The 20,925-nt window shown below is 41.4% G+C and overlaps 1 protein-coding gene across 4 annotated transcripts in view; it reads right to left on the bottom strand.

Annotated features, from left to right (window-relative positions):
• Positions 1 to 18,910, bottom strand: part of dlgap1b (discs, large (Drosophila) homolog-associated protein 1b) — a 93,501-nt gene extending 74,591 nt beyond the window's left edge. For 2 of the 4 annotated variants that reach the window (XM_035619575.2, XM_035619577.2), the window contains exon 1: positions 18,698 to 18,908. The gene's annotated coding sequence lies outside the window, so the exon portion shown is untranslated. Of the gene's footprint in view, positions 1 to 18,697 lie in introns of all 4 variants that reach the window. The other 2 variants (XM_035619578.1, XM_035619576.2) reach the window with 2 other exon arrangements.
• Between the last annotated feature and the right edge of the window lie 2,015 nt (positions 18,911 to 20,925).

The following is a 20,925-nucleotide window of genomic DNA, read 5'->3' as shown; positions in this document are numbered from 1 at the left end:
ATACAGATGCAAAGATGCACAGACTTAACACTCACCCCTCCATCTGGCTGGCACTAGCGAGCGCTCTCAGGCGATCCCATAAGGAGCACATAAAGTCATTAAATCAGCGTGTACACAGTATATGCTGTCTCCCATTAACTTGTTACCTAGTGTGTAATGTATTCACAACAGTCTGTGGGTTACACAATGAATGCAGTGTGGGAATGCACTTGCGTGAGAAGAGGGCCAATTGGATAGAAAAAAAGTATATCTCATCAACAAGAATGGAGCTTGGGTCCCTTAAAGAGATAGATTCCTGTTTCTGAGGCCTATATGACATTCATATATTTCTATGAAGATCATACACTACCTATGTGAGACAATAAATCAAGTGCATTATGTTAAGTGGTATTATGTGTGAAATGTTTGCATGCATGAATGCTGAACAGATGCCTGTGGTTAGAATCATCAACGGCAATGGGTTCGTGACTGCAAAGAAGGATTACATACATTACATCCCACACCATATGCATTTTATTTTCTGCACAGACTGTGCACTGATTGTCATGAAGTATTTGAATCCATGGCATTATCTTTCATGGAACTAGTTTTTGTAATAGGTCCCCTCCGTGTCGTCATACATACCGATGAGGAGAGCGCTCCTTGATTCCTACCTCAGTTAATCTGAAGTGAAGGTATTCAGTCTATCAGTGGGAAGTTTAAGGGGATTACACACGCTGAACAAAATAAGGCTTAGACAGAAAACTGCACGATCTTACTGTGTGTGCACAAACACGCACACACACACACACACACACACACACACACACACACACACACACACACACACACACACACACACACACACACACACACACACACACACACACACACACACACACACACACACACACACACACACACACACACACACCTAAACGCAGGGGTGGACTGACCATTAACTCAGGCCGAGAATTTGACTCAAGTCACCCTCATGCAAACCATGACACAATCAATTTTGTCGGCTGTTTGTTGGGTGCCAGAGTAGTTAATAATTTGGCCACTGTGCTCATCTGGAGGGGGAAGTTATCAGATTACAAAATACTCTGATGGCCATTATTCATGGCAAGATCAGTGTAGAAAGACAGGGCTGGCTGTAGCAGCACGTCCTGCGTGCAAGACAACTGCAAGTGTCTACGGAGGTTGGGGTTAATGTCTCTGTCTCTCTGTGTCTGATGTCGATTCTCACCACTGCTCCAAAGCAGATAATATATATATATATATATATATATATATATATATATATATATATATATATATATATATATATATATATTTTTTACTTTTTAACCTAATGAACCTGTAAGTCCAGAATCATAACTCAACCTTTTAATGATGCAACGTCTCAAGACACCATTGATACGGTTTGTATTGATGTTTTTCATTTTGGCGTTTTGCCTCGAGTAGGGAGATAGGGAGAGGATAACATGCAACAAATGTCCTCAGATGAATGACAAAAACGAATTAAAGTCCCAGAGTTTGCAAAGCAATCCACTAGTGAAACTTCTGCAGGCCTGAAGTATCTTTTTATAACATTCTAACACAGATGTATTTGGATATGAAGAGTGTCCAAGTCCTCTCTACATTGTCCTCTCTGCACATGAAAGGCTGTGCCAGAAGAACTGAGAGTTAAGAGTCTGATTGTATCATGTGTTTGTTATAGTTGGCAGTCCAAGTGCGGCAGTTACATCATCAGCCAGGACCTATAGTAAAGCGTCATCACCTCAGGAGAATCTGATGCCAGCAGCACCACACAGAAACTGACATGAAACGTGTGTAATGCCCAATTGCATACATCCGACACCACAAATACATACAAACACACAGCCGTGCGAGCATATGTGTGGCAGAAAAACAATAAGCACTTGGCTTGATACAGATTCTTGCAGAGCCACGCAAACATTTGTGCAAACAATTCGACGTCCACGCGAAACCACAAAATTAAAAAAGACTTTTAGCAATTCATGCTGTAAAGTGGAGACACGAAAGAAGACGAATGGACTGAAATGTTTGTTCACTGGGTGGCTGCAGCCCACTCCGCTGTACAGTAACTCAATGAAGGACACAAATATATTAACACCTAGATGCAGAGCAAATGGAAGACCTCTATTACTTCACGTCACACACAGAGATCAGTGAGAGATCAGTTACAGTATTCGAGGCGACCACGGAACTGATCTACCTTTATGAGAAAAGAATTGGGATTACATTGATTACGTTAATCACAAGTACGATATCAATATACAAGCTGAAATAACAAATGACCACGGAACTTGAAAACATCACAAAGAACAATAAGTTTTACCCTGAGAGGTGTTGTAACTAGCAATAGGCAACAACACTTTCGTGGCTCTGTCCTGTACTGTACTACAGCAGTGAGTTAATCACTCCTATTGATGTTTGCTTTGGGGCAATCAGAGTATGTTGACACATCACTAAGGTGTGGTCTAGTTTGTATTGGGCCTGGGTATAAATCAATAGACACATATTGATTATCAGCTATCCTTTTACTCTAGCTGCATTGCTGCAGGCACAGTTTTCACGAGTCACTGTGAAAAAAATGTTATATATAGTTGTGGTTATAGTTTTTGATGAGCACAGTGAGGCGTTTAGTGTGTTAATTATTTACATGCATCAGTGACTTTATGTGCCGCGTTCAACTCACTTATTCAATGTGCCTCTATCATGACTATTCAAGTATCGTAACTAATGTTTGGCAAAGCAAAAACTCAATTATGAGACTAAACGCCTCGTGTGATTTGTATAGGGTTTGTTCCAAGAATTTATTGCATGGCTTGCGACCAAATGCAACTTTTTTTCATCAAACCCGTGCAGTGATGACGCCTTCAAGTTGTCTGGCATTTGGAAACATGAGAGATTCCAAAAGTAATGCTAATGTTTAAAGGACAAGTACAGGCTTAATTACTGAATGAGTTTAAATCTGAGGGAAAACTGCCATTTATTACAGTTGTGTGTAAAAGTGACAAGTTACTAAAAGCATTTACTCCACTTTTTTCTTTCTGCTTTCCTTCACACGTGTTCCTTACTTTAGCTGTTCAGATATGGCAAACATAAGTGACTAATGGCTTAATTGTGCACATGGAGCAGAACCACTTTGTTTTAATTTAAGTGACAGCATAAATTACAACAATACGAGGTATAATGACTCACGCATCAGTACATCTGGTTTGTTGTACCCTGCATATGAAGCAGAAAAATAAAACGGAATTATTGCAAGAGAATTGCGTCCGTTAGGTGACACCTCTCCCCAATACAAAAAAGCACTCCTCTTTCCTCCATACCTCCCCTCCCACGCACCAAATTATTATGACAGAGACTTCTCATCCCGTCGGCTGTCGCCTCGTCAACGCTGGCTCAGATCTCATCAGATTATACATATGACATCATCAAGTGTGTGTGTAAATGCATGGCTGTTTTTTTCACCACAGTACTTGCTCTGTGTACAGTTTGTGCATTTGTGTATACTTGGGCCTTCAAAAGCTTTCAAAAAACAATAGAATTAAAGGATCATGATGTAACAAACAAAAAGTCTGTTATAAAAAAAAACATCATAATGCAAAATCAATCAGCAGCTTTAGAGACATGCCTGTCAACACAGGAATAAGGTCTGTTGTTCTGCTGGCCACTGAACTTCCAAATATGCATCTCCGGTAAAAAGGGCGATGCACACAAGAACATACATGCGAAGAACAATTTCACTGTGCATCAGCAGACAGGGGTAGCGTGACTTCAGTCATATACTGCCCCCCCCTGCTGTGGCTGTTCGCATATGATGACAAACATTTAATCAGGATTTATGATTACATTCTAGCAGGTTACAGGGATTTATGTATGGCAAACAGACCAGACAGCAGTGCATGTGGGATACAATATACTGAATCACGGGCAATTCTGTTTGGCAACTGTATTATTTCAAATAAAGAAAACAAAACAAAATTCCATAGGACAAAAGCTTTTTAAGCCTGACTTTTTTTGAAGTACAAAATTGTCTTTAAGCGTTTGAAAAGTGTTTTGATAAACGCATGTATCTTTTAAGGACTGGAAATAAAAAGCCTCTGAGTGAAGGGGTAGACACTGGAGCATAACAAACTGACTAAACGGAGGAATCATGACATTTTTAAGCATGTGCGGGGGGCTAACTAGCTAAATTGGCTTCAAATTCAAATTCCAAGGCTCGTTTTGTGTCATGTCACATGTCTCTGCAGAACTGTCCTCTCACCAATACATGCAACAGGAGGCGCTGTCATGAAACCGAAATAAATATACTGTACTCGTTACTTCTTACTATTTTTTAACAAACAGATCCGTAGTTGTAGTCTCTGCTGTGGCACAGAAATCTGAAATCAAAATGTCTGTAGATGTCACTTTCGACACAACATAAAACGTATGATAATTATGGCAGACAAAGACCGTGAGAAAAGAGTCTGTTGGCAACACAGCGTCAGGAAGATCTTTTCGTTCTTAGCTTATTGGAGCCTGAGAAAATGCCCTGGCTTGTCACAGCTATCCAAAGCTATTGGTTAGTGATGACCCTGACTTAGCCATTTTCTGCTGCCTCTGCACCAGCCTCTCTATCTGCCAGAACCGCCAGGGAGATTTGGGTGTCCTCACAGATGCCAGTATTTCATGCTTTCGACACGCAGGCTCTCACTGTCTGTCCACCTGGCAATGCGGAAAGCAAAGAATTAAAACAGAATCGTCTTCTCGACAACTTACTAATTACTCTACAAAGGCTTGCTTGCATGTCCGTTATGCCCTGGATACATCTCAAACCAAAAAAATGGGACAATTGGACTTTCTCATCTCAAATTAGTGGGTAAATTGGTTGTATGTCTGTTGTATCCCTGTTTGCATTTTTCCACTTCTTTTTGATGTGGCAAATATGAAAACAAGACAAAAATGTAACCTAGGATTCAATGAGATGCCTGTCAAATGATCCTCTCCGCACTGTCTGTTGTGTGAGCGGTTCAGTCATTTACATCTCATCTATGAAAAGAGAGCTGATGGTGGACATCACTCAAACTCATGCAGGCATCATTTTTAAAACAAAATGTTGCAAAAACACTTGCAGCCAAGACACAATAGAGATTTAAATAAGACAAACCTCCTTTCATATTGAGGGTTATGAAACCTTAGATATTCAGATAATATCTATATACGCCTGAGTAATTAAAATAAACTGAAAACAGTAATTTTGTGATATTTTTTAAGGGAAACTTTTATCCAAGAGGCTAATTTAAAGAAATACATTTCTTTAAATTTGTGAGGAGTCAAAGCCAGGAATGAAAATAAGCAGATAAAATAAAAAAGTCATGCTAAATTAAGCTCAGTTCTTTCCCTCGGCTGCAAAATTGTGTTTGGTGAGCTTGTCATAGAAACTTTCTCCTCAGATCTTTGCAGCTCTGCCATGTTCATTAATCTATAAACAAACATTTGCTTTTGAATCTGTGTGTGTGTGTGTGTGTGTGTGTGTGTGTGTGTGTGTGTTCGTGGTAACAGATGGAGTGTAGCGATACAGATAAAAGAGCATTATGATATGCAAGAAGCATGAGACGCTGTCCGTGGTGCTGAAGTCATTTCCCCATGCTGCAGTAGCTTGCTCTCAGTGAGGGGCATTCATTCATCTTTCTCTCATTCTCTCTGTCACACACACACAGCAGGCACGCACGCACGCATGCATGCACACACATGCACGCAGGCACACACACACACAAACACACACACAATCACTTAGTTTCAGCCAAAAAATATATTTTGATCTCCCTGCAAATCTGCTCTCCTGAATTCAACCCAAAAACCACTTTTATTATGTATATCTAGATTATCTATACTAAAAATGGCGTGTCCCTGAAAAGGCTCAGTGAGAATCCAGGCATAACTGATGACCCAAAAAAGTGGCGAGCAATAACAAGACGAGAAGCCAGCTAATTCCACAGCCAAACACATCTATCAGTGCACAGGTCCGGACTGATGCCCGACCTCCAGCTGTCTGTCCATTTTGTGCTCAATTAGCAAAGAACTCTCTATCGCACATGTGCAAAGATCTCAGTGCCAGTGACCTTTTCCTCCTCGCTAATTTAATTACTAATAAATCTGGACACTAAACTTTTCTGTCACCAAAGAGTGGGTGTAGAGGTCAAGAGAAACGCAGAGATGGAATGAATGCGACATGGATGGAGGTGTCTGCTGATTCATTCCCCTCCTGGATCCTCTGCAGGTGGGCAATTGGGAGCAGGGCAATATTCACTGTCACTGCAGTATGCCAGGACAATTTGAGCTTGTAAAGTGTCAAGAGGATCTTAAGGAGAGGGGAGAAAGCTATTTAAGCAATAGTAAAAATTTCACACTTTTGTGATTTATAATTATTTAAAAAAGTAAATCTTTTTGCAAAGAAAACAAAAATTGATGTGGCCAATTTCGTCTTCTTCCCGAGGGTGTGGAGTGACACTGTGAGCTACGGTGCTTGATGTATGAAAATTAAGTACCTCAACGTACTTATTGTGGTCTGTTATGTAGTTCAAAACATTTTCAAGACTGTATGTGCAAAAATAAATGGAAGATAATATCCTCTTGTGGAAGTAGAAAAAATAAACCAAGCCCCAATACCTCTGACTATGCTAGCTGTTAAAATAAATAAATAGAGGGCAATCCAGATGATAAGCCATGAATACGGTTCTGTCTGTCACTATCCATTCATGCTGCTTATGAAATTGAGAAGGTTTTTCCCTCTCATCTTCTCTCTCCCTCCCATCTCTTCCATGCCAGCTACCTTGGCACCGGTCGTGTTTTGGATTTGTACCACAGATTCAGCCCCTTCCTCCTCTGCCCCACTCTCCTTTTTCCCCTACTCTCCCTTGCAGCCAACAAGCAACACAGTGATTTATGGCTGAACTTAAAAACGCCACACAAGGAGCTGTGTATATTTTACACCACCTCTGTGATGTGCTTTACAGGCTATTGGTTCCAGTTTTTGTGTGAAATCATGGGATGCTCAAACAATGCCGATGAGAGCCTATTGGTTTCCTGGCTTCTGTAATCCTTATAGACTTAATTTGACAAATGATTGTCTGGATAAACCGAGAGATAATCCAGGAATTAATGCAAACACAACATTTGGTTTAGTTCCATTTGAATTATTGTCCCAGATGAATTATGACTGCTCTGAAATCTAACAAAGAATTGATTGAAGGAAAACAATATAAACTATGCCAGATTGTGCAGGATAATGAAAATATATTTGAATGGATAAAACCACTTTTCCGACAGGATAGATACATACAATAACTTTAAGGCTCTGCTACCTAACATTAATATACAAGCTGAATACCGTATTTGATCCTTCTCTCTGTGCAAAAACAACCCTGAGCACGGCACCAAGCGTTCACTCATTCACACATTCTGACACACACAGTCGCCATCTGTCGTGCTGTGTCCTCCCCAAGTTCGCCTTCCCTCATTCCTGCACAGACACATGCTCCCTAATGGTTCTATAACTTGGTTACCACCTGATTATGGCAGTTAGTAAGCCCGGATGCTGATTTACCACTTTGTAATGGACAAGCAGTGCCGACTCATCTGCTTGACGGCCCTATTGATTCACTGCACCGTGACGAACGGACCAGTTGAGACCTCGTGGTTGTGTCGCTGACCTCCACCTGCTCCCAAGCCACTGTCGTCATCATGCCCATCTGCCTCTTTCCCTTCTATGTCTGATAATACCACGGTAATAGTTATGGCTCAACATTTTACTGAAACATGCTGTAACCTGAATAAAACATGTTTGTGGACAATGAAAGACTATCATGTACAACTCCACAGCTTTCTGAGTTGAACAGGATCCAGGCTCCTGCTACACACTGACTGATGTGTTTACACACAGAGAGCTAAATAGTTTCACACCACCTGGGGAAAAGAATATCATAGTAAAAGGATTTGCCAGGAAACTAACACACAGAGAGAGAATTTGAGCCAAAATGGCTCCGCAGCAGAATGCTCTGAGGATGCAGCATGAGGAGATGATGCCCAAGTTGCTCTTTTTTTATTGATTATATACGGCAAATGTTCATTCTCTTATTTTTGCTATTTCAGAAGCTTACTGGGAAACCTGTGAAAACAGCCTACAATGATTCCAGAGGAAGAAACATTATCCTATTGCCAAAAGGTTTATTTTGAATGCAGCCAGAAACATTTTAGTGTGTGCAGCTGCTCTGCATGTTTATTTCAACCTACTGGGAAGCGTCCCGGGGGAAACGCCATCAAAAACAAGAAAAAGCCGATATAGAGCTCAGGCTGGCTGTGGTGAAGCAGTAAGCCACTGGCGGTGGAGACCCGATCAGATTAGCGAGGGATAGAGTGAGTATGTTGCAGTTGGGCACGGGGGTTAACTAGCATTCAAACTACCTTGATGACCTTTTGCTTTGGTGATGACCTGTTAGTCTTTGGTGTACATAATCCTTGGAAAAGATGGTTTTACTGGCGGAACAATGGTGCCCCCCCCCCCCACAAATAGTTTACATTGCTGCTGCACATACATTTCTATTTGTAATATGGATTTTCCCCTAAATTACCTGTTTTGATATGTTTGTGGGAGCTCATGGCTTTGCATGTGTGCTGCACAAAGCAGCCATAATCATTTGCAAAGTTATCTAGGGAGAATACATGATAAAGTTATCACTGCCTTATTTATATTTATCTGTTCCTTGTTAAGACATGCCTTTTCACTAATGATGGCTGTGATGTTTTCAGCATAAGCACATGTGCTCTTGTGCGTTTCCTCCGCACAGCACATTAGCCATCTCCTCCTTGTTCTCCCGCTCGCATTGCCTCCTCATTCATTGGCCCTTGTGCCTGATTTAGCCAGTGCCTTGGGCCTGCAGCAACTGGCGGTGGTATAGAGGGCCATGTAAATGTCACCGTCTCTGAGGCTGTGCTCTGCAGAGCGTGAAATGGAATCTGGCAAGAGTTTTAGGACCCTGCCTTTCCTCCCATGGACATTCCACAGTACATGGGCCCTATAAAAAACTCCAATTCATGTTATGATTACATCTAGGTCCCCTGCCTCCTTTCTTTATCAATTATTTAAGTGTCAGGACAGAAGTGTTGCAGTGAGAATAAATATTTTCCCAACATGATTACTATTATTAGTTAAACAGATTATCATTGCCGTCATTTGAAATTGGTTCTCTTGGCTAATCCAAACTAATCCTATGGGTCATGCAACCATATCAGGATTACTGCATGTTGTGTGCATCTACTGTATACACATTATAGGACAAGTACACTGCATATCTAAGCTTCATATCCAAGAACTCAGAAGTCAGTCATATGACTTGTGTTGTTAAAAGAATAATGGCTGATATTCTCTCAAATCAGGAAAAGAGAGAAGAGCTGTGACTGTACACTGGCACAGAAGGACGACGAGTTGTTGTTGTAGTGAAATGTTGTCAACATTTCACTACATGAAAAGTTATCTGTAGGGTTTCCTCTGCTGGGAAGGTACTCAATACGCTTGAGTGGCTCTTTCAATTAAAGTCAAGCGTTTGAAGGGGGTTTCAGTTTGCACCAGCGCCATTTTGGAACCAAAACAACTGTGTCAACAGTCCCAGGCTCTGTCGCTGCCGCCTAACACCATTCCTTGTGGGCTTTTATAGTCAGTGATGAAAGTAAGCCTGTGCACTGTGCATGTAAAGCTGAGGAGGGAGAAAATTCAACCACTGCTCCGATATTTGGGCCACACAAGCCATCCTTTCTAACCATTGCTTCCTCTGATCTGACAGAGTGGTGTCAGCATTTACATGAGCTCAATAAACTCCCCATATTATATACGCTATTCAAAAGTGATGAGATCAATTAAACGCTGTCATCATAAAATATACACCTTTCAAAATCCCTATTGTTGAAATGACCCTCTCTTGCTTATCGCTTCTATTCATCTCTCAGTCAGGTACTTAAAGCCAGGCAGTTGCGGACATTTACAAATAGCCTCTTCTATTCCATTTAGAGCTCTACCTTTTGCAGCTTATCTTGTGTAACGGGCTCTTAAATAAATCTCCTCGCTTTAAATAGACATTAGCAATGCTCACGAAGGCTTTCCTCAAAGTTGTGTTACATGATTGTCTGGACCTCCCAGGGAGACATTGACAAGCATGTGACATGCTGATGCCAACAATGGTATATTCTTTGCTAAAAGTAGCAGTTGTTAGTATAGAAAAGTGTTTTAGTTCCTTTAAGAAATACCAATGAATAGGGAGTTCATTAAATTTTTATTTATTTCAATAGAACAATATTATTAGCATATTGCAAAATATTCTTTAGAACAGTAAGAAACGTATAAAGCATGGCACTGTGGATCAGTAATGTGCGCCAGCTTTGTGGAACCACACTTTCTGTGGCGGAATGTAACTGTGATAACATGTTCTCGCACTGCGTGACCGTGCCTGGCGTTTAAGAGAGGACTCAGTGCTGGGGAGATCTTCGTCATTCCCCTGATTCATCAACAACCTCCTTCTCCTGTCATAACCACTGAGAGGCAGCCAGGGGCAGCTGCTACAGGGCACTGCAGAAGGCTCTGGCATGATGGGATGCTGGCAGGTCAAGAGAACCCCCCCTTACGGCTCCACCAAGCCAGTCTTCACCAAATTGACTCGAGTAAATAGAATAAAGTGGGATTATAGTCCTTCAGAATATCATGACATTAATCCCTGTTTTTACTTCTACTCATGGTCAGTGCCAATATTCAACAACATTCATTATATTCTCTTATTTTCTCTCTATATTGTATTTTTTTCTTCGTTAGAGTCTGCCATTCTCTCAAGGGATTCAAGTTGCCTTCACATGCACGCGGCGTTCAAAAAAACTGTGCAACCTGGAATCCAGCGTTAGAGTTTGTAATTTTATCTCATTAATATCAGCCTCACTGTTTACTGTCAACTTTCCTATGGCTGTATCAGACCTGTTTTAGGTTCCTGCCAATAAAAACCATAGCAGCAAAATATGAGATGGCCTTTTTGTGGAACATTCATTGAAAAGGTTTTGTGGATGTTCATCAAAAAGGCATCCACAAAAATACATCATTATCATATTTTTTGGGGGGGACAGTAGATCAGTTTTAATTTTTGCAAAAGCAATGGCACAAGACTAACCAGCCACAGTGCCATTAAAATAATCAGAAAAGAGAAATGATTTTTATTTCCTCAGTGAGACTTGTCCTTGAAAAAAAAAATAAAGAAATTACAGCAATACTGAAAGTAAGGAAAAAAACAAGCCTTGACGAAAAATGCTACATTTTCTTTTAAAAGATATGTAGCTTTTCTATTTCTATTTAATGTTTAGTCCCAATAACATGATTTCCTGCATCCTCTCCGTTCTTCTCAGAGACAGTCACTGAACAGCTCTACAGGAGCAAGTTAAAGGAGCTATTTGTACATTATTGCTAATGCCACATAGCCAACGTTAGCATTACCAGCTGTTTACTTTCCAATCTAGCAGGGACATCATGAATCTAGCATTAAACTTCACCGCTTTGCTGGCCAAGAGCTGTCTCAAGCAGAGGGAATCAGCACCCATGTAACTCTTGTTTTCTTTCCATTTCTATCACATTTTTGCCTCTGCTGAAGATAGCACGCTAATCAGCTAGCCCCGGCCCATCTCATCACTGTAGTATCCAGTCTGCCCTGAACAAGTAGTCCTTAGGGAGTGGGCTAACTTCTTGTATTATAAACGCAACAATGGAAATAAATCACTACCATCATCACCATGCACCATCTTGGGCACAGGAGGATACTTCCACATAGCACCTTTAAAGTACTATTCCAGGAATCTAGTAGCCTATTGCACTTCAATAAAGTTTAGGGACTTGGAAATAGATTTTTTTAAAGCAGAGGCCAAGATAATCTGACTTCAAATCCCCAATATGTGTCGGTCTCACTGACATTTTCCATTCTGTAGGCCTAATTTACGGGGTCTTTCATTCCATGCCCGGAGCCTCTTAAAGGCACAATTTTAAAAACTCCATACCTCCAGTTTGTTTTGGTCAAGGACCTCCCCCCCAAAAAATGGAGGGATAAAACACCAATGACCCCCTGACAGATTACTGGATGTGCCTCTCTCGCTCGTACTTCAAATTATTAATCGCTTGCATATATGCCAAACTGGCCAATAACCCGAACTACGATTAAGGGTGTTCTCTAGCATCTTGGCTCAATTGCAAAATCCCTCATCAGTATCAGGGAATGGTGAAAATGTCACCTTAATTTGGTATCACAGGCTGTGACACTTGTGCTCATGTGGAAGGTTAAATGGATTGACATGACACTGAATGTCGCCATTTCCTGTTCCACTGATCATCCCATCTGGGTGGCCAAGGTCTGATGATTTGCTGCTAAAGATATTATTCTCGATGAAATAACTCATCTGGACGTCAAAGGAGCAGGACACACATTAAAAACCTCTTTTTAAAATGTGGTAATGACATCAGGACTTATTAGGCTGTCTTCACTATTGCCAGGCTATAAAAGTCACAAGTGTCTATCTGTTCAATAAAAAACTGTTTGTGTTACGAAACGTTTTTGTCTGTCACTCTTTGGAGATGAAAAAAAGACTAGTATTTGGTTGACAAGCTTGACAAAATATAAATTGTGTTAAATAGGCTCTGTGTGCTTATTGTATGCTGAACAAGATTATTCACAATAATCATGATTACCTCACACTGCTCCATTGATACAGTATTCTTTAGTGCCTCCTGCAAAGACAAAAATATCTTGTCAAAATCTTGTAAAATGAAGACTCAGCTGTCTCCTCTCATCACTGTCAATCAGTTGACAAGCCATCGAGACTTTCCTCAAGCTTCAGTCTGCATGTTAATCAGTGTCTGTTTACACATGCTAACAGACTGGTAAAAATAAATTAACATCAACTCTGCCACTGGCTTTCCAGAGATATCTTAGATTTGGCTATAAATCAAATTTTCAGTTGCTGCTTTACGATGGATTCATGCTTTTCATATATGCCAGAAAATTTGTATTATTCCATACAAATTTAACAAGAACTATGCCAATTGCAGCAATGAGGGACTTCACTTAGGTGCAAGGAACTTTTCAAACACAGAAGATAAAATTGTATGCGATAAAAGTGAACCTTTTATACTGCTATTTGACTCCTAATGTAATTTGTGATAGTTAGAAATAGATGAGGAAGAACTTTACTCTTTTATATGAGAAAGTACCATAGCCAAGCCATGCTGGTGGTATTTGAAGTATGGGTGAACATTTGGTTCAGCAATTCCTTTGAATCTAAATTTATACTCAGGGACAGATTTATTATACCAAATATATATACATCTTTTACAATTTCTTGATTTTATTTTCATGTTAAGCTGCCTATTTATTTATTCATTATCTACACCTTGTCTTTTAGTGATGTAAACATTGTGATCTTGAAATCATAAACTAAAATGCACAAACTAAAATGCCCAACAAGAACAAAAACAAACCATTTTGACACCAGATTGTCCAATAATTTTCATTAAAACCCTGTTAATCATTTTAATATAGATGATGGTGCATTCGCACATCTTATACAAAGTTATCAATCAGATCAGTACATAGCAGTATATATACATACACTATATAAACTCTGTGGATGACAATCCATCTGTATGTGTTTCCGTCGTTATAATTGCATACTTTCGGTATCTTGGTTTGTCACTTCATCGCTTGTGCAAGCATACTTGGTAAATAAACTTAATTCTAAATTCAAAATTTTGGAATTCAGTCATGATGAAGCTACAATTAAAATAGTAATTATTGAATCTTGTTTTTCTTATAATTACACCAGGCTTAACAAAATAAGCATTGCAATAATACAAAAATGAAGGAAACTGGGGCTGCAGCTAATGTTTATACTCATTATTGATTATGAATTAATATGGTGAAAATGCAGCTATTAATTCCCAAAGTAGACTAATTAAACTACTGAATTTACACATTGGTGATGCTGGGCTCAGAAGATTTTGCGGATTTGTTCTTAAAAAAAATAGCTGCCACCACTAGTTAATCGACTATTTGCTGCAGTTCTAAAGGAAACATAAAGCGTTTTTGCACATCAAGCAGTCAGTTTCAGGTACAGTACATGATATGTCTATCTACTGTGTGTGCATCTGTGCTATTTTTGGATGTGCGGGTACCCATGTGCAAGTACGTAGCTCCTACATCTGCCTAGATTAGAAATGTATAACTTATCTATAAGAAGATGAGAGAGAGAAGATATGAGAGCAGAGCGAAAACAGAAAAAGGCTACCTGTCGAATTAACAACACTCCGATGTCAGACGCACGCCCGTCTACAACCAATCATAGTCAAGTATAGGGAAACACAGCCCATAGAGGTGATAAAAACATGACGTAGGTATGTCATGTAAAGATCTTCCATCCATCGTCTTCCGCTTTATCCATTTAAGGGTCATGGGGGGGCTGGAGCCAATCCCATCTATTAATAGAGAGGGACAACCATTCACTCTCACATTCACACCTACGGCCAATTTAGAGTCTCCAATTTACCTTACCCCATTCTGCATGTCTTTGGACTGTGGGAGGAATGTAAAGATTTGACAATCACAAAATTGCAATGTGAAACCAAAACTAACAGGATCAAATGTAGACAATGTAACAAAAACACGAGCGTTGGTTCAGACATCGGTCTACCTTAGTCCGGACTTTCAAGTGTGAAAATGCCCTAAGTATGTACTGAAGTATTATCGCTGAAGTTAATTGTTACTAGAGGACGCATTTGTGTATCGTCATTACTCCATCAAGGTCCTTGTCTCTCCATCAGTGGAGGATACCAGAATGTACAGCTATCAATAAGACTGTTTAAACAAGCAGAGCCTTTGTGTTTAGAATTGCAACAATGGGATGTGTGCGCATTCAGCAGCTGCTTCCAGCACAGAAGTGGATATGCATCACTAATGATAGAGAGAGAACGAGTGTATAGGCAGTTCTCTCCAGTGTCCGGCCGAAGGCCTCCCTGGTGGATTATGTTATCCAACAATGGACCTGGCCTTTCACAGTCGGAGCATGTTCAAATAGCTGGAAGGCATACAAACATGCCTGTCTTCCCCTTTCCTCTGCTCTCCCACCAGAATTGACATTGTCCCCTGGCAAATGCAGGACTAAGGTATGTCTTTATATCAACAAATCAGGGCCCTAGTTCCTGGTGAAAGGCAAATAAAAGAGCACACCAAAGCATTTCAGCATCAGCAATGGCATCACACGTGGAACAGGACCCATTGTCATATATAGTGACATCTCAGTATTTAAAGCTGGAAAGAAGGCCTGACTAGGTTGTGGAGAAATAATGACATACACTGTAAACTGTGTGTTTAGAGATACACACACTATCTACACAGAGATGGAGAGCCAGCCTGAGGCATTGACTGCAGGAAGACTTGCAGGCATGAGAAGGTATGAAGGGAAATTGTAAACACTGCTCCTCATCAGCCATTCAATAACTGTGACTTAAACGCTGCTGAACATACAAATATTTTAGTGGAGTGCTATATGCAAAGTGACTTCATCTAAAGTGTAATGTACTTTGCCTCATGCCTCAGTTGTAGCCCGAAATCAGGGTCTGACCCCTGAATGAATTATATTTGACAACTGGGTAACTGTCTGAGCTAAATGAATACGCTATGGTGATTCCTGATCAGACTTTTTAAAAAAAATTTTTTTTAATAAATTCTAGGAAGCAGAAAGTGATTTTTTTTTTCCAGCCTAAAACTCCTCAAAAGGCAGATAATCTCAGAAGAGCAGGATTAGTACATTTATTCGATGTTCATTCAGTGCGTGTAACAATCTGCCTGGGTACATTAAGGCCCGTTTTATAAGCAGTGGCACACACGCTCCTCATGAGACCCTCAGTCTTCGCTGAATATAGGATTTATAAAGAAGTCCAGCTATCTAAACCCTGAGCTGTGTGCTACCTCCCTGAGGTAAAAAAAAATCCAAAGAAGGAAGGCTGAAGGAATTAAACTGGCATGCCGACAGCTCCCATATGACCAATCAGAGCACTTGAGTGAGCAGGCTGAGATTACAGGACTAGTGCAGGAGCGCTTGAAGAGTCCCCTCAAGTGAGTCTTACTGGTGCGATGGAGCCAGAAGATGTCCTGTTCTCATAAGTGAACCAATGAAAAGTAACAACATGTAGTGGCACCAGACGGGGCTCTGCTCAGTAGAAGAGTGCAGTGTAATTAAAATTAGGCAAAGAAAATTCCACAGCCTGGAACTACAGCACATCAGAGATTACTGCTATAGCTGACTCATCATTGCCGTCATCCACAGCCATCATTACATCACGACTGTGACTGCTGGCCTTCCCATTAAAACTTGAGGGGGACAAGCTATGCGCAACAGCTATGTCATCATCGCTGTGCATTGCAAACTCTCCTTTGCCGTCATCATCCCTTATTTTTATCATAAACCCTCGGGGTGTTAGAAAGCAATATTTGTGCCACTACTAGTCTAACCTCCTCTCTGCCCTTCAGGCTGTTCAAATCTGATGGCCCTTTTATAATTTAATTATAATTGTCAGGGTTCCGCGGCTTCAAAGAAAACCTGGAAACAGGAACAGCAAACACAGACTGACTGTGGTGACACATTTACATCCTGAAGGACTTATCTGCATAATTGCCCGGTTTAGACAGACTTGCTGGATATGGAAGAAGTGCGAAAAATATACAGCGATTTTAAAATATCAAATAACCTTCATCTCCTCTTGAAAGCTTCATTAACATTCCATTGGTAGCATGTGGAACGCAGTGGCAGAGGCACAGTACACAGGTATTTTGTAGCGGAGCAGAGCAGATCTCTTGGTGTTTTAACAGCGCAGACTGGAGCAGGATAAGCCCTCCGCTAGTTGACACGGGAATAAAATAAGGCAGTCACATAAGATCCTTCAAGCCAGCGGATGACTATGTTCTCATCACCTGTGAGGTGGCTGAGATATATGGAAATGATACAGGAGGAAGCTACGACAGCTGATAACTGTATCAAGACGAAAAGGAAGCTAATGAGGTACGGGCTCAGGGTTGAGAGTTCAGCACAGAGTCCATCATTATCTGAAGGCAAAAGAGGAAAGGCAGCTAATGATCACTCCGGCAATCCATGGGGGACAGGAGGGGGGAAGCACATGACGGGGCCCTGTGTTCAACATGGAAAGGATGCACGTTTATGGTTTAAGGAAGTGACACAAGCACTGAGAGAAGATGAGCAGATCGTGGGACTGTTCGCTGCTCCTCTGAGATAAGAGAATGTGCTCGCAACAAACGTCTGGCTTGCAATGCTTTTCACTTAGAGTAGGCAATAAAAAGAAGATAAAGAATAAGGGGGGGGGGGGCAGGGCATTAAAAATGTCTGTTATTCTCCAGCACATTACCTCAAATCTGTAGGATCTGTGTGAGGTGCAGCTTCAGCATCATGTCTAAATAATTTCTGTGCTTAATTCATTATGGTGAGCTTCAACTCCTTCATACTCGATTGGCCTCTTAGCCTTGATCCCCTCCTGTCCTCTTTGAATCTCACTGCCTCTTCAAGTCAAAACAACAAGTGCAAACCCACCCCCCCAAGTTGGCCCAGTGCCCCTTCTTCCCTCAGTGCCTGTGTCAGTGCCCCCCCCCACACACAATAATTGCAGTCTGTTGTAATAGCATATCATTTTCCTCCACACCAGGAGCCATTACTACAGCTTCTTGTACATGAACTGGTTGTGCATTTGCATCAGACAAGGGATCCATTCACACCGCAGCTGGAGAGTAACATACAGATGTTTGTGTCGGCTGAATTTCACTGGCTCACTTCTCGTGGCAGTATTAAGTAATGACGGGAATCGCACGTTCGGTCTGGAGCAGTGCCGTCTGTGCGGACCTACATGCAGCACCGGGCCAATTTCCAAGGAGGCTGACTGAACCAGAGAGCCTAAATAAATCCAAAGAGCAGACAGATTGCTGTGGGAATGAGGCACGGTGCCCCGGTGCCCATCGATGGAGTGCGTAAAGCCTGCAGGGCTTCAGGGTCTATGATGGAAGGAAGATGTGGCCAGATTAACACCTCAAAGCCTTGTCCACAGAGACGGACATGATGCCACATGCCCTGCTGACCATCACTCCATCCTCTACCCACAGCTTTTACTGTTCAAAAGAAGGACATTAATATAAAGGCTAGGTTTATCTTGCTAAGAGGACAGAATTCATAATCGTATTCTCATCGGAGAAAATGCCGCAGACGCGGCTGCTCCGTCAAAAGCGCACGGATAATTTATTTTACTCTTGCCACATTAGCACTTATAGACAAGTGGTAGAGAGGTCTGTCAACGTGCCTCGGGGGAAATGCAGTCTTATCAACTTTGTCTAACCAAATCACCTTTTTATAATCCCCCTCTGCATTGGTCCTGGTTTATTGGAAAGTTATGGAAATTTACACCACTGACGAAGTCTCTCGTGCGAAATCTGATAACGCGCGCAAAGGAGCGCGCGCTGCTGACGGAACACAATAATAAAAGAGAGATCGATTGGAGCAGAAAACAAGTGCAAACCGCAGAATGAATGAAACGAGCAAACAATTGGCGCATTTGCCCCCCCCCCCCCCCTACCTTGTCAACACAGTGGACTGGCCGCCCGGTAATCGCCTGGAGAGTAATCCTCTGAATGGGGCTGATATTTGCTTCTTTTGCCTGGCGATTGTCACCAAGTCGGAATTGATCATGTGGGACGCCACTTGGACAACAGGGTCCCGTGCACTGTAGTGTCTTCCTGTGTCGCTCCGACTGTGCGCTGCGGAGGCATCACTGGACGTACGAAACAGCGCTGCACATGAACGGAGGGAGGGAAAGCGCGACATGGAGTCAACTGTGTGGATCAACCATCGGTGGAAAAGGTCCAAACAGGTCGGACTCGAAGACAAGACGTGCTACAAACTTATACAACAGCAAAGGGGAATAAAGCCACCCTGTAATACGGACTACATGTGCATCAAATTCATCATACATGAACTCGTTTAGAGATTGAGACTAATTGCTCAAGATGATAGGCTCAGTCAGTTATGTGATCTTCAAAAGCAGAATTGACCGTAATTCTGCTGCTCTTGGATAAATCAAATACAATAAAATTAAGTTCACCTACAGCTGCTGGGCTGGTTGGCTGCATTTGTTTTTATTTATTGTTGTACTTAGACCTATACTATTTAACTATTATAAAAATATATACTTTATTGATTTAAATGAATAGTACCCAATGTAAAACATCAGATAGAAGCATTTTAGCACCACGTAGCGTATAATGTATATGCTACTGCAACTACTTGCCAGGGGGGGCCAACGAGGCGGCCAGTGGTTTGCAATTTTGTTGCCTAAGATGACACACACACTCCAAAATAGAGACAGTTTTCTAACACAGTGTGAACAGGCCTTGCACAAAGACTTCTCCCATCACTCTTTGTGTCTCTCTCACAGCAGAGTGACTGGAGGCCACTCTGCTGTGAGAGAGCAAGAACCAGCAAACCAGGCCGGCCTTTGCTCTGTGCCCGACGGGCAGCCTGGATCTAATAACAAGGTTGCATACTTCAGTGGCATAACCCTGGCAACAACAGCAAAGGCTGAACTTGCTGTGGGCTATTGGTGTGTATTAATATGGACTTCGCATGATCTGGGTTTTAACCGAGTACCTCGTGCAACAAGAATTCAATTCAGGATATAATACACGGCTCTGGTTTGGATATGACACCGCATAAGGAAATGTCTGCATTGAGACGTTATCTGGGGATTCACAGGGCCCGAAGCCTTTTCGTCAAACAGCAATCAACAATTTATTGGTGTCAGTCAGTCAATAAAGGCGTTCCCTGAAAGTGTCAGTGAAATCAATATTCCCGCATGGCAAAACACACCCTGAGAGAGAGACAGAGAAAGAGAAAGAGGGGGAGGGAGAGAAAAAATATAACCAGAGCTGTAATGAGCCATAATAATGCCAGTGAAGCATTATGAATGGCCCGGTAGAAATAGATTTGTACTAGCCTTACCAAAATGTGCTCATAGATTTTTGATTTTGACTTTAATTGTCAGTGTAATTTTTTACTCCTGCCTGATTCCATTGTGATAAGTGATTTTTTTCTTGGGGGAAAGCTAATTGTCACCCGAAGCTCTGCAGTGAACAAGCACTTCCTGAGGCTTCAACAAGGAGGGAGTGTGTGTACAGTGTGCTAAGTGTTTTGCTTATATTCAAATTCAAGATTGTGTTCTGTGCGTGGTGGCTTTCAGGGGACTTGTGGTGATGCAGGGAGCCCCTGGAGGAAGCATGTGTGATCTTGTTTGCGTCACAGCATCCTGCAAGTACATAACAGCCATGATTCTAGCCAATGCATCTAACTGTGCTACATGGATCGCTTTCCTCATAATCCATCTTTAGGGCTGAAAGCAGAAAACATACTCGCCGGAAATAAAATAAACAGTAAGATCCTTGCGGTTTTACATGATCTATGTTTATTTTTTTTGAAAAGTCAAACTGGAAAAAAAGGACACTATAAATCCATGAAAGCAGCTATGTTTGAACACATTTTAAATTTAAGAATAAAGGTTATTGACTGTATGCATGTGGCCGAGACGTTTGTGGATCCTGTCTTTTGCCGAATCCAGTCCGTATTTTACCGCTCTCTCCACCTCAGCGTGCAACAGCCAGCAATTTATCAATAATTCATACTAAAGGAGGTGGTTGCAAACACATGAAAGATGACACAGAGAGTGCAAAGTGACTAATAGATAACTTTGTTGCCAGAATTACCAATATATCACATTTTGATGATTCAGGTCTCAAACAAAAACCTCAGAAA

Source organism: Scophthalmus maximus, chromosome 21 (genome assembly GCF_022379125.1).
Source record: "Scophthalmus maximus strain ysfricsl-2021 chromosome 21, ASM2237912v1, whole genome shotgun sequence".
Lineage (NCBI taxonomy): Eukaryota > Metazoa > Chordata > Actinopteri > Pleuronectiformes > Scophthalmidae > Scophthalmus > Scophthalmus maximus.
The sequence above is the reverse complement of the archived record's forward strand: the minus strand, read 5'-3'. Positions and strand labels throughout refer to the sequence as shown.